We start from the raw sequence: 13,874 nt of genomic DNA on the forward strand, positions 1-13,874 counted from the left end.
AATAATACCTTTTTTCATCTTACAAAAGAAAATAGCTGCTGTATGCTTCTGTGCAGAGACTTTAGCAATATTACCATTATCACAACACTTTCTAGAAACATTTGCTGTCAACAAAGTTATATAAGGGTGTACCAACCTGGCCAGTAACTCCAAACAGACTTTCTTTCCCAGTAAATGTTAGATAAAACCTTCAGCTAGGACATAGGGGCTGAAAATGAGACTACCTCCTAGTTCCATAGCTTCTTTTTAATAGATTAAAATTAATTTCTTCTGGAAATAAGCATTCTGTACGTTATGAGGCAAGGTTGGATGAAGCCTCTTTCATTATCCTGTTTGCTCATGATGCTTTAATCAGTGATAGTGATCAAGAGTCAAAAGTGAATATACACATCCCAGTGTTTGGATGGTTCTGTGCTCTCTTCTGAGCATGTCAGCAAAGAATGGGTGAAGGGCTGGCTTTGGGAGAGCACGGCTGCTGTAGTAAAATTTTTTTTTTTTTTTTTTAGCTGTGGCTTACATGGGATTTGCTACTGTTCTGTGAAGAGCTGGTTTGTCCAGCTTGAGATAAAATGTGGTATTTGCTTATCACAAAAAAATGCGTGAAGGAGGTTGACAAAGTTCTTTTTTCCTGTGCAGTTCCTATACTTGACCAAAAGGATTTTGAGATGGAGAATGAGGATATGTGGTTTCCTTAACTGTGTCTGAGAGGAGATGGATTTGCTAGACAACTTTGCCAGTATGTTTATCGCTATAAAGGAGCATTTGGGACATCCTGTTTTGTGTGTATGAGTGTGACAGTCATCCTGACGCTCTTCCTCATCACAAACCGCAATAACCCCGACTGGGATCAGAGCACTTATTGCCCCATTTATAGCTAAGGTGTTGAAACCCCTTCTGCAACAGTTTCCCTAGCCTGGCAGCCGGGGCGTTGTGGCTGACTCAGCAGTGCTCCGCTGACAGCACCGCACACGGCTGCACCCAAAGCCACGGCAAAGCTCTTGCTCCTAGCATGGTAGGCAGGGAAAGGGCACAGGAGCAGGAGGGCTAAATATGAACAACATAAGCACCAGTGACAGCATTCCAGTTTATCTTCAGTGCTGTTGCTTGATGGGTTGCACGGAGTAACGTGAACTTCGTTGCCCTGCTCTTACTGCTGATTACATGGCGGTGTTTCCTTTACTTTGCCATTAGCTAATTCTACCTCAGCCTGCCTGTTAGCAAAATAATTTGCTGCACCTGCTTCCACTTTCCATGCCATGGACAGTCGCTGGTTTTACAGAATGCTTTCTGTTTGCCACGCTGTTCTGCCTGCCTGGAAATGTTTTGCCTGCTCAAATTTTTCAGGCTCATACCTTAAGGACTTGTTACTAGGTAACAGAGTTCCATTTGCCAATTGCCCACTATTTCCTTCTCACCGTATTACAGGCCTGATTATTAACATTTAGTTCAGAGAAATTGCTGTCATTATGTGAAGTAACTTCCTTTAGAGGTTACTCATTAACCTTAGGTATTTTACTGTGCGATTATAATTGCTAAATGCCATAGGCATGGAAAACCTTTGAACTCCTCAAGGTATTAGTGTATGGGAGAAAGGGGATCAGCTGTGATTTTTACATGTTCCCCCCTCCTTTGCCCCACCCTGCTTATTTTTCCTTCTGACCGTGTTCTTGTTCCATTCCTCTGTGTGCTTCAAACCGTGCGGAGCCTGCTCTTCTGCTAGAGAAGAAAGGAATGTTTCCTTCCAAAAGGGAATTGGTCTCTCCTGTTCTCCTTTATGGTTATGATACAGTTCTAGCAAGCTCAGTGAAGTTACGGTACTCGTAATCTGCTTACTAGGGCAAGGTAGAACAGAATGTGATCCCTTGACCTTGCATGAAAAGTGACATAACTGGGAAGCCAGCTGCCTGGTGTGGCATGGGCTGTGTTGTTACCATGTGCAGTCTTCCAGTATTTAGGATGGCTCTTCCATATGTGTTCTGGGGAGATTGTCAGTCAACTCTACTGACAAATATTGTCTGAAAACTTCCATTCCCTGAATACAAAACCACCATTCCACTTGTTTTTCCATCCATTCTCTCTGCAAGCAGAATGAGCTGCGTACTTCAGTGTTTGTCTCAGGGCAGCACGTGCTCTCTGGAAAGATCTTAAAAGTATTTGTCTTTCTCCCCCTAACCCACTCCTCCCTTCGAAGGGCTTCGACATTCCTGGTAATTTGATGCCTCTGGCAGGGTAGACCAAAGCTGCTGTAGCTGTAGAGTAAGACTGTGTTGCCATGTGACTTCAATGAGGAAATATATATCATATTCAGGAAATTAGGAGATAAGTGATATATATATATTGTGCTGAAACTAAGCAAAAAAGAAAAAGTACACAGGCAATAGGTACATTTTACATGGAGTCAGAACTAATTTTGATGGTGGAAAATGAAATGTGGTGGTGGTAAGGATATCTTAGTCTTGTAAATTTTCCAAAATACAAAAAATGTTAGAATAATCACTACTATAAATGCAAAAAGGTGGGGGAAAACTAAGGTGGCTTTAAGAAATGAGTCCTTCCAAATCTGAGCTGGGCAGGGGGAGAGAATACAACAAAATCGTAATGACTGAGCAACTTCTATCAAACCCTTTTAATATTGGCTACCCCCACTCCCCTCCGACCTTTTAATAACAGCATGAGTTTTTTTTTTTTTTTTAAAGGGGGAAAAAGTAAGGAAAAAAAGGGAAAAGAATTATTTTGCTTGCATGCATACTGTCTCCATGATAGAAGTGACAGCTCAGTACCCTCATAACAGTGCTTGTAATAATGAAAAATGGTTAATGATACAGTTTCTGAAATTGGCCTAACTCCACCAAACCTCCCCACCCCGGTAATTTTTCTTCTTTCATCCTTCAAAACAAACCTTCTTCCCAACTTCAGTGGATTTTCTCATTTGATGATGTGTCAGCTGTAACTTCAACTACTACGTGTTGCAATGAGCTAACCAGCAGAATTTGTGTTGACATCTAACATTACTCCCTGGGATAAATTCAGTGATCCGTGAAGTCCAAGCAGTACAGAAGGTGGGTAATGCTTTAAAACTTTTTTTTTTTTTTTCTTCAGCAAAACTATGCTTCACTGAATTCCTGTTTACTCCTACTTAACCTGCTCACCCACAGCTCCAGGTCTGATCCATGAGATACATAATTCAGCACTGGGGGAATAACTCAGCTTTCAGTTTTTGCTTTATAGCTTTATTGTCAATAAACCTGTGCCACTTAGTGCAAACTGCTAATAAAGTTTAAAAACAAGCAAAGCCCAGACCAGCATTAACTACTTAGAGCTGTTCCTGGGAAAACACCACAAAGTAGAATTTGCTTGTATGCAATGGGAAAGTTGTTAGCCCAATTTTATGGATGACACAGCTCTCAGTGAAAGCCTATTAGATGCCATAACCACATAGCATATCAAAGATTTAGGATGGCACACAGGTACTAAAGCATGCTCTGAAATGTAGTTCCTTACTGTATGTGAAGCAAATGCATGCAGAAGAAACAGGGAAGCTGGGCTCTGGCATGGTTAACACCTGAGATGAGGTATGTTACTGCCAGCTGTGGCATGTTTCTTACATTCAAGACAGCCAGCAAATGCCTCAAATCATTGATTTATTTATAAAATGTCAAAACTTTTCTGTCCTCTGCTGTATAAGCAGTACAAAATATTTAGCCTTATTTAGGTAATAGGACATCATTTTGCTTGAGATGGTGTCAAGGAATAACATTTAGTGTCATGGATTGGGGATCTAATGATGCCATTTTTGTACAGACATGTCTATGGTAGTTCAGACATTATTTTTTTTTTCCATGTGTTAACTATGGAAGTGAAGAAGAAATGCAGAATTAGTTTTAGAGCAAAATTAGATTTCAACTTAATACGTAGTAAACTGCTTTCTCCCACTGAAGATGTGGCAAGTTTATGTTAAACAATGATTATAAGTTTTGCATAGAAGATAGTGCGATCAGGAAAACTACTCTTGTAGCAGCCTGCAGTATAATGTCACTGGAAAAAAGAAAAAGAGGCTCAGAGCACGGCATAAATAGTGCTGTCCTTATGACATATAATAATGGGCTGAAACCGTCATGAGCACTCTGTTTTTGTAAGTGCCTTTGCATGTCTCATTGGGAACAGGATTTATTGATCTGGAGCCTCTACAGAAACATCTGTGAGGTTTAGTGTACTATTTTCTTATACAAGTTTCTTCCTTTTGAGAATGAACTCCATACTAAGCTTCCATAAAGCTCAATAAAACATTACTGATTGACCTCCGGAAAGGTTATATTTAAACTTACTGGAAAAAAGATCTTTTCTTGATAGCTGCTAAGATGTTCAGGCTTTTTTTTGTTTTGGTCATTCCTTTTCACCAGTCCTGATGTGGTCATGTTTTTTTCCCTTCAGCAGTAAAGAAAAACGGAACTTGGGTTCAGCAGCTGTGGACCTGACTGAGGGTACATTGCTCCCTAGGCTGGTGTCTGTAGGAGGAGTGACTAGATGAAACTTCAGGATGATTGTGGGGAGGGATATGTGTAGATATCCTTAAGGCGGGAGTTGGTGTCAGTTGTGAGGGGGGAGGCAAACCAAGGAAACACAAATGGAGAAACTAAATACCTGGCAAATGCTATGGTCCTTTTTCTTACTATGGTCCCTTTCTTGCCTTTTCTTCATTTTGAATCTCCAAAAGCAGTGAGCGGAGCAAGGTTTATTTTATTTCCTCTCATCCCCCCCAAGATGGGGGAGAAGGGAAGAAGAGGAAAATCCTGCTCTCTTTAAAAAAAAAAAAAAAAAAAAAAATTACACATAATGATTTGTAGGATCAAGAAACGTGGTGAGGTATGAGCAGTAACATCTGATTTACTGGTTGTGACTACAACATGTGATGGCATTTTGCCTTTTATTTTGCCCCTTCATATGCAGAATTGGAATCTGTTGTTCCTGATTCAGTGTGTGGTGAGCTGTGTGCCTCCAGAAAATTGCAAATACTCTACCCACACCTCCATTCCCCTTGCCCTCTATGGCCCAATGTGGAAGTTGTGGATCTGTGGGGATTTACCATTTCCTCCTAGGATCACCTGTGCTGTGGCTTAAATAAAAGTTTGTTTCTTCAGCTGTCTAACTTTCGAGTTTATCTGACTCAGGCTGACCCCTTAGTTTTATAATGAGCTAGTTTATTTGCTTGTGCAAATTGGGTTTTCTTAGAAATATATCAGACTGTAAAGAGACCAATCTTTTGATCACTTCACCTCCGGAAAGGGGAAACCTACAATGCCTTTCTGCACTCACTCGGCACTCTCTTGGTTGTTAATAACATCAAGTTACCGTTCCTGAGCACTTTAGTGTAGCTTTTTTTTTTTTTTCATACAGCGTTATGGAAGTCTGATGTGTGGAAAAATGTTGTTTCTTCTGTCTGTGCTAGAAATATTGATAGAGTTTAGAGACTAATTACCTCTCTAATCACAGGAAATCCAGAGTCTTTGCTTAGCGACCAGTCTGGCTGTTTCTAATTCTTCTTCAAATATATCTTTAGGTCACACCTATAGTCGTGCATACAGGGAAGCACGAGGCCGAATCTTGGAAGAAAAGGAGGAGTAAACAGTTTGTGAAAATGGTGCCAGTTTTTCCTCGATGGGACTCAAACCTCTAATATAGCACAACAAAGCTGGGAGCGATGTGCCAAAACATCTTTTTAATAAACAACATAGGCAGTAGGAAATAATACTGGTCAGGGCTTGTTTTTCTGGCTCAGGGCCTCATTCCAACCTGTTGCAACCAGCTATTGAACGTCTATGGGGACACCCCCATACAAGAGGCCCCACGGAGGAAAGGAACTTTTACATTTCTGTTTGCCTGGGATCCTTGCCAGTGGCTAAGTTCAAAGTGCAGTTTCCAGTAATTTGCTGTTACTACTCCACATGTTTGATAGGCCAGGACAGAAGCATGCAACCTGAAGTAATATTTCCTGATTTCTGACATTTCTCAAGATATGAATGGAGGTCGCTGAGGCACTAAAACTTGGAAGGGTTTTCCTGACTCCAGTGCCTTTGACGCTTTCCTTTTCTCCTCTTGTGTAGCCCCCTTCCCTCCCCCATCTCCTTCCTTAGGTCACATCCCCTGCTGTTGTCAGTTCCGTATTTGGATGAAATTCATATTGATTGTTTCCCCGTGCAAACACTGTGTGGCTGCTGTTCTTATGCAACCAGAAAAATCCTATTGATTTACTGAGTGTGAGGGTTATTTAGATTGATATCATTCTGTAGTAGTGATAACACTTTCGTCTCTCCTTAGAATGAGAGTTAACCTTTTCATTTTGGGGGGAGAGGGTGCAAATGAATTTCTTCTGCCCTGTAAAATGCAGGAAGAAGGGGGTTAGGCACAGGGAGAAGCCAGTGGAATAGCTACTGTTCTCTCTAACACGTAGTTGTAGGCCATGTGTATGCCGTTGTGGTTATAGAAGAAACATCCTCTATAATTAAGATTATATAAGCAATCCTATTGTAACCCTGTTTTCAGCTTTCTAAAACTTGCCTCTTTTGGGCTGATATTTTCCTGGCTTGTTCTCTGCCATGTGACAGTTCGTAGCATGGTTTTTTTTTTTTTTTAAACTTTTTTCTTCCCCTCCCCAAACAGGGATGCAAATGCCTGGGGGGGGGCTACCTCTTGAAAATTTTGAAAAATAGATCCAGAGTCAAAGTGAGTTTTAGGCAGAAAGTTGCCTGGATGTAACTGTCAAAGAGGGAAAAGTCTTTCAGCGACCACTATTTTTATTGCTGAAGAATTTGTTTGTGCAAAAAGTAATGCACATGTGCAATGTAAGGGTAGAGCTGAGGTTGTGAAGGCAGTCTAGTTCCTTATTATCTTGGTCCTCTCCCTCTTTTTTCTTTTTCTTTTATTTTTTTTACAGGTTAAGTGTGCAGACTTCCTTGATATGCAGGGATGCGGGGGTATTAGTACAGCTACCTACAAGAGCAGAGCAGTGGGAAACTTAAAGGTGCAGTACTTGCAGTTCTGACTACCTCGCCTACAGGACAGTGAAATCTTGCATGAACAAAAGCTAAACAGTGAAACTGTACGTGCTGATTTTGTACTGGAGCTTTGTACTTTCCTCCCGAAACTGCCTTTTTGAAAACCAAATAGAATTCCTTTATCTACTATATATCTTAGAGTTTTCAAATAAACAAGCAAGCAAATACCTTCTCTTCCAGAGTATGCTAACAGGTGTTCACACAATTCAAGCACTCATGAGGTTTTAATCATTAAGCTAAACAGTTCCTTGAAAGCAGAGGAATTTGTAGTTAATACTGGTCTTTATGCTTGCGCTGATCACTTCATATCCAGTCCAGTGTGCCCACTGTGGTGACAGGGGTTGGCCTACTTAAATAGCAAGCTGAAGGGAGAACTGAACATGGTTTTGAACTGAATGCTTCAAAGACTGTAATTGGAATTCCATTATTCATGATTAAAGCTTTTTTTTTTTTTTCCCAATATTTAGTCAAAATTCTCTAGGGCTATGGTGGGAGAAAGCACTGAGGAGCAAATAAACACAAGATGACCTATGGTAGCAATTTGCCCATGAGTGTAGCACATCACAGGTATTGGGGTGTTTGTCATGTGGCAGGCAGCTGCTCAGCCCTCTTCTTTAACCTGCTATAGTGTGTGGTTCCTCCGTTTCGATTTTTGGAAGGATAGGAGTGGAGAGGAAGGTAGAAAACCTGCAACTTGGTCTGTGGCCTTTTTTTTTTTTTTTTTTGTGTATGAGAATTATTCAACAAAAGCTGCCTGCTCGAATTTGTGAAAACCACAATCTCCTGTGGTAACAAAACCTCTGACTGTGTTATAAGCATTGTGAAGTGATTGAAGAAGGGCGGGTTGCACCATGAGACCAAACAGCAGGTAAACAAAAGGAGCATGCCATGTTCAAATGAAACAACTCCTTGTAAACCCGGAGGATTCCAGCAAACTCTGTGCAGCTGTCGTGCCAAGTAGGTTCCTGGCCAAGAGAAGCGCCAAAGACGTTACGGTGAATGTCTGTAATGGGATACTAGCACTAGAGCTGCAACCTAAGGCCATTGCAAAGGCTGCAGGGCTCAATGGATCAAGTAAGAAGCTTTAAATTAGTTGTTTGTGTCTTCATCATTGATATGTGAAACCCAAACAATATTCAAGAGGTTTTCTCTGGTCTCCTTAAGATTTACTTGAATGCAAATTTGTATAGAGGGAGTTGGTTTTGTGCTTTGAGATCATCTCTAGAAAATGAGAAATCATGAAAGAAGGAATGTATCCTGTCACGCACTGTAATAACAAGTGTTGAAAATGATTCAATGGTCTGTAAAGTTCAGTGTGAAACTTACTCAAGTAATGAAATTTATGAGAACAGAGCAACTGTCATTCTAGATCAAAGGTTATTGTGATTGAGTATCCTGTCTCCAGCAGGGGCCAGCAAGAGAGGGAGTGGGAAAGAGCCTGAGAAAAGGGGTATATATTTGAAGTGATCTTTTTAGCTTCCGACAGAGTCATATAGCCATGTGCTAGTCTGAAGTTTGCATTCAGACTGCTGTGCTTGGTAGCAGCTGCTGGACATATTCCTCATCCATTTCTCTAATCTCCACTTGAACCTGTAGGTTGCTTTGCTTGATAAATCCCTGTGGCACTGAGTTTCACACTTCTTGTTTTATATGAAAAAGCACTGCCCTTGGCCTCTCTTTCTAAGTGGCTGCCAGTTTAAAAACAGGCTCTCTAGCTTCCTTTATTAGATACAGTAAATAATATCCACCTCCTGCTTTTTTTTTTTTTTACCACTTCATTCCATTCATAATTTTCTAGATGTTGATTCTATGCTCTCTTAGCCAGCTGGTGTGTCCCAATTTACTTAGCTGCTTCTTGTCTAGAAGTTGTCCTCTACTTTTAACTTTTACTTAGTACGTTACAATTTTCTCTATTCTTTTCCAGTGCTATTGCATACTCTGAGACACGCAGCGTGGAGATGAATGCAGCAGTGTAATGAAAGGACCCTGATGTGCTGCCCATAGTGTGTAACCCCGCAAGGTTTCTCGTATGAGTAAATGCCTGTGGACTTGAGCCAAAGCTTGAACTGATTAGCCTGAGAAGACCAGTGCTATCACCAGACCGCGTGGTGTCAGAACAAGATAAAACTGTACAGGTAATCCTTGTTCCATGCATTAAGTTCATGATCTCTGCTCTGAGTTTACAACTGTGATGCCAATGTTTTGGGTAAACCACACGAAAAAATCCAGTGCCTAAAACAGAGGGTACCAAAATGAAAAGATGATGCTAGCAATCACAGGGTGATGAAAGACTCTGGTGTGTTGAGACAAAACATTATTGCTCTCGACTCGTTGATAAAAAGCTATTGGATCCCTCTCCCCTGAACCCTCCAACCCACAAGTCAAGGTAATCTTTTGTGTGAAGGAGTCTGGAGTTCTCCATGATCTAAAATACAGGACTGCTTTTGGTTATTTGCATCTGGGGATTTTAGTCTGTGACTGCTCTTAAAAAAGGGATTTTGTAGTGGAAGATATGTTTGAAGTATCTCTCAAATCTTTGCCTTCATGGAGCACTTAAAAGCAACCATTTACACAAGCCTTATAATGCAGCAAAAATTCAAGTGGTTCCTTTCATGGCAACATTACAAGTAAATAATTTGGGTTCAGATTGTGGGCATGTCCAGTGAATAGAGAAGAATATGTCCCACCCCCCTTGCTACCCTGCATAGCAAATCCGGACCCATTCCCTGCAGGGAGCTGAGCAGGCGAGAGGAAGGGAGTGTCGTCCTTCTGGGAGCTGTTATGGCATCCACTCCCCCCAGGAAAGAGGAGGGAGGAATTCCGACAATTCCTTGCCAAGCTATTCCAAGGACAGAGCACTTACGCCCCACCAGCTAATCAGGGCTGTTCCCGAAGGCTTTATTTTAGCATCTGGACTTCAGTAACTTTTTTAAGCCTAGTTTTGTACTGAGGATTACTGTGAATTTAGATCCAAACCATTGCTTGAGTTGCATATCCAAAATAAGCACTGTTAACAAAAGCCAAGTGCCTTATGCATTTTATTCAGTGCTAAGAGCAGTTTGACTGCTAATATTTCATGTGCTGAGAGAAATGGAGTTGTAGTGTTTCAAGCTAATTCTGGAACTTTGAAGCATATCCTACATGGCAAACTAATGCCCATGATTATGCTAGTGGCCACCGGTTTGATGCCAGTGAGACTTGGGCGCAGAAAGATACAGGAAAGAGTCTGGATAAGAAAACAAATATGTGCATTGCCATGTTTGTTCAATATTATAATATTAGTTTTTTGAAGTGCCTCTGTATATAATGTCTGCCCATGTTACCTTTAAAAATTTTTTTTCCAGGTCTGCTACTGTTCAAATAAATCATATAGCAAAGCAAGAACTTATCCAGTCTCCTCCTAAAGCATGTAGGCTTAATACTTCTGCAGCCTAAGTCATTCTAACAGTCAGGGTGTTAGCAGGATTTCATTTAAACCTTTCTATGTACTTTGGAGTCACAGTTACTTTGGAGAAAAGTGTTTGGAAGGGAGGAGCAAGGTAAAAAAGGAAAACTCTGAACTAAGAGAAAGAAGAAAGCACTTAACTCTCTTTTCTCACTGTGCCAGTCTAGCCTGAGTATAAGCTTTGAGTTTTTCACTTTGTAGGAATCCACAAACACAAGTGGGTAAAACCAAGCAGGACTGAACTAGCCTGGAAACGAAATTGCTTTGTGCCACAACAGTGTTTCTCTCCAGCTCAGGCCAAGCATTCTGGCTTTATGCAGTAGATATCCACACAAAGAGAAGGCAAGCTCATTTTTTCTTGTGTTGCTTTTGCCCTTTATGCTCTAGATTTGTCAAGGAATGTAGGAATGTCTTTTATTTTTTATTTTAACCAAAGAGTTCCTAAGTGAAGGAGCAGATTACTTGTTAGAGAATGTGCATGTTAGTGAAAAATGAAGAGCAATGGGTGTAGCTCGCTCAATAGCTATTAAGCTGTATAGTACACGGTGGCTTTTTGGCAGATGTGCAGATACAAAAAGAAAGGGAACAATTCTACCAGTGTGTAGGGACATGAGTCCCAGATAAGTAGTGTTATTAACCAGTAAGGAGAACAATTAATGACCAGGTGGAGACCATCCGTTCCAGGTGCACAATCCAAGTATTGAAATGGCACTGACTTTGGGAGTGAGTACACTCTCAGATGACTTTTACAGTAGCATAATTAATAAGAATTGAATACACAGATATTTGAAAGGTAACTTGACATCTGGCTGTAATGCCCTTGTCACAACCCCCTTTACTGTTTAACACACAAGTGTGTGGAAATCAAACTGTAAATGTGAAGGGATTCTGAATGGTGTCTCTCATTTGTCGCCACTTCTAGGGAGAAAACTCTGTTGATGACTGTACAAATCTGTAGAGGAGTGAGATGAAAATTTGGTTGTGTTTAATGTGACATATTGTTATTTCTTGAAAGGTAGAAAAATGTCTGTTAGGTGGTGATTCCTAAAGTTTTTAATTGTAAATTGGGATTCCAGGTGATTGCATTCTGTGGGGACTTGATTAGATTTGCTATCTCCCCTCTCAGCACCCTGGGATAATGAACAATTCACTATTTCAAGCCGTTTCTAATAACGGGACAAATCTATTGGTTGGATGTTTCTGTTGAAATTATTTGTGATAAAATGACTCCTTAGAGTTACATTTGCATGGTATGGCTGACGCTGTGCTGGGGATGCCTGCTCTACATACCTGATGCCAGGAAGTTTTCCTGAAAATTTTTTGGGGCTAGATTTCCTCTTGTGTTTGGAGCCAACGTGTTTACTGTAGCAAGGCTCACGACTGCAGTAGGAAGAAGAGAAGTTAGCCTGAAAATGCCATCTGTAGAAGGAGGAAGTGAGAAAATTGGTGTCTTGAGAGTTACATTCTGAATTTATCTGCTGATGAAAACCTAGAGACCCTCAGGATTAGGATTAGATAGGTCAGGACTTGAAGGCAGTTAGTATTACCAGAGAGAGATGCCCAAATCCCTCTTTTGGATTTAGCTTTGTGTAGTAACTCCTAGAAAGATGTGATGTGCTAACCACACAGTTAAGCTCAGAGCATCTTTCCTATTTCACTTGGCAGCCAATTTGTTTAACTGGAGGTCACGCCAGGAAAGGAGGGGGAAAAAAAAAGGAAACAAATCAAAGCTCCTCTTCATTTTCTAGTCAGCTTTCTCACCTGGTATGTTGTGGTGCATCACCATGGGGAGCCCGAGTTCTGCCCTAAGTTGTGGGCTGCCATACAACACCACCTGACTAACCCAGGCTGTGTCAGCTACAGGAAGTCTGAAAATGTGGTTTCCTGAAAAACAAGTGAAAGGAGGAGAAGTGCGTATTTTTTTGTTTTGAAGATGGCATTATTGGAAACTCCATGAGCACTTATGTCAAAATATCTATGAAGTAGCTATTTAGTCATAGGAACACTTGCCATTTATTTACAAGGCTTCTGTGCGTGAATTAGGAAAAATCCTTTAACACGTGTCAGACCTCAAAGAGATGAGTAATTTTGTGGAAATACAGTATGTGTCAGACGTGACTGATCGCTTGTTACCCTGAACTCTGTCCTTTGTCTTTGAGCAATGCTTCACTAGATGTGCTAGAAATAATTCAGTATAAACCAGGCAGTGTTTGGCATAACCCACTTGCCTCTTGCCTTTCAGGAGAAGAGGCAAGATTTTCTTATTGAGAAAGTATTTCCTTGACAAAAGCAAATTGTGAGGTAGCTTGGCAGTTGGTGTTTGCCTCATAAATGCTGTTTTGAATCAGGCATCTCTTCACTTTCAGATTAATAGCATCTATCTTAAGAATGCTCTTCCAAAATGCATCAGTGCTTGTTAGTGAAACCGCCCTGTGCTGTGCAGGGGTGGCTGTGATTGTTCTCCCTCCCTGATTTCTTAGTTTTATGAGTGGAATCTGAAGCTCCAAGTTTCAGGACCCATGCTTCAAGGTAGTGGTGGGCCAGTAAAGCAGTAGGAGTGGGATTTGTAATCAAACTCAGTGTTCCTATTCAGGCTCCATGTGTTAACTTAATTACTTTCCAAAATGATTCCCTTGAAATGTTTCATGATTTTTCTAGTGCTTTAATACTGCATCTATTATTTCCTGGACAAGTTCCTGAGCAACCTGATCTAACTGGACCTGCTCTGAGGTGAAAGTGGGACTAGATGACCTCCAAGTGTCCTTCCCTATGTAAACTATTCTGTGAAAAGTAAAAGATGCTTTTGGGGCTAATATAGGGTACCTAGAGTGAGTTAGGGAGCTGGGGAAAAGTACACGAAGTGTTATTTCACCCAAAGATGTGAAGAACTGTTGTTTCTCTGTATTTGTTTTTCTGTCTTCTCACAGTAAATTTCATGATCACTGTGCAAGACTTTTTCACAAGGGTTCTGCTAGAAAATTATCTGCAGAGAAATGAAGATGGTATTTTTGTTTGGCAATTTATGCTAATTCAACCTTTCTTAATATCAACTCTGATTAAATTGATGTAACTTTTGTATCTGAGTGCTTATAGTTTAAATTTACATGTGGAAAGTAAACATATGGCATGCAAAATGATGCATATGTGCCGAGGGTTTTAATGTGGAGTGATGCAACTTCTGTGAGTAATGCAACGTTTGGAAATTCTAGCAAGTAGAGAGCAGAGCATAGATTTCTGTAAACAGGCAGAAGGGTTAGGGAAGATAAAATATGTCACCTTTTCCCCACTAAAGATACTGACAGACTGAGGGACTACAGTGGACCTCGCTGCTCCATGCATTTCTGCAGGGATTTCAATCCTGTCAGGGCAGCATGATT

General features: G+C 40.8%; 1 long non-coding RNA gene across 1 annotated transcript in view; it reads left to right on the top strand.

Annotated features, from left to right (window-relative positions):
• The first annotated feature begins 2,525 nt into the window (after positions 1-2,525).
• The window catches only part of LOC106042458 (uncharacterized), a 226,541-nt gene continuing 215,192 nt past the window's right edge, over positions 2,526-13,874 (top strand). Inside the window, exons 1-2 of the long non-coding RNA XR_010831078.1 lie at positions 2,526-3,059; positions 8,977-9,187. This is a non-coding gene — a long non-coding RNA (uncharacterized lncRNA). The remainder of the gene's footprint in view (positions 3,060-8,976; positions 9,188-13,874) is intronic.

This window comes from Anser cygnoides, chromosome 4 (genome assembly GCF_040182565.1).
Source record: "Anser cygnoides isolate HZ-2024a breed goose chromosome 4, Taihu_goose_T2T_genome, whole genome shotgun sequence".
NCBI classification, from domain to species: Eukaryota; Metazoa; Chordata; class Aves; order Anseriformes; family Anatidae; genus Anser; species Anser cygnoides.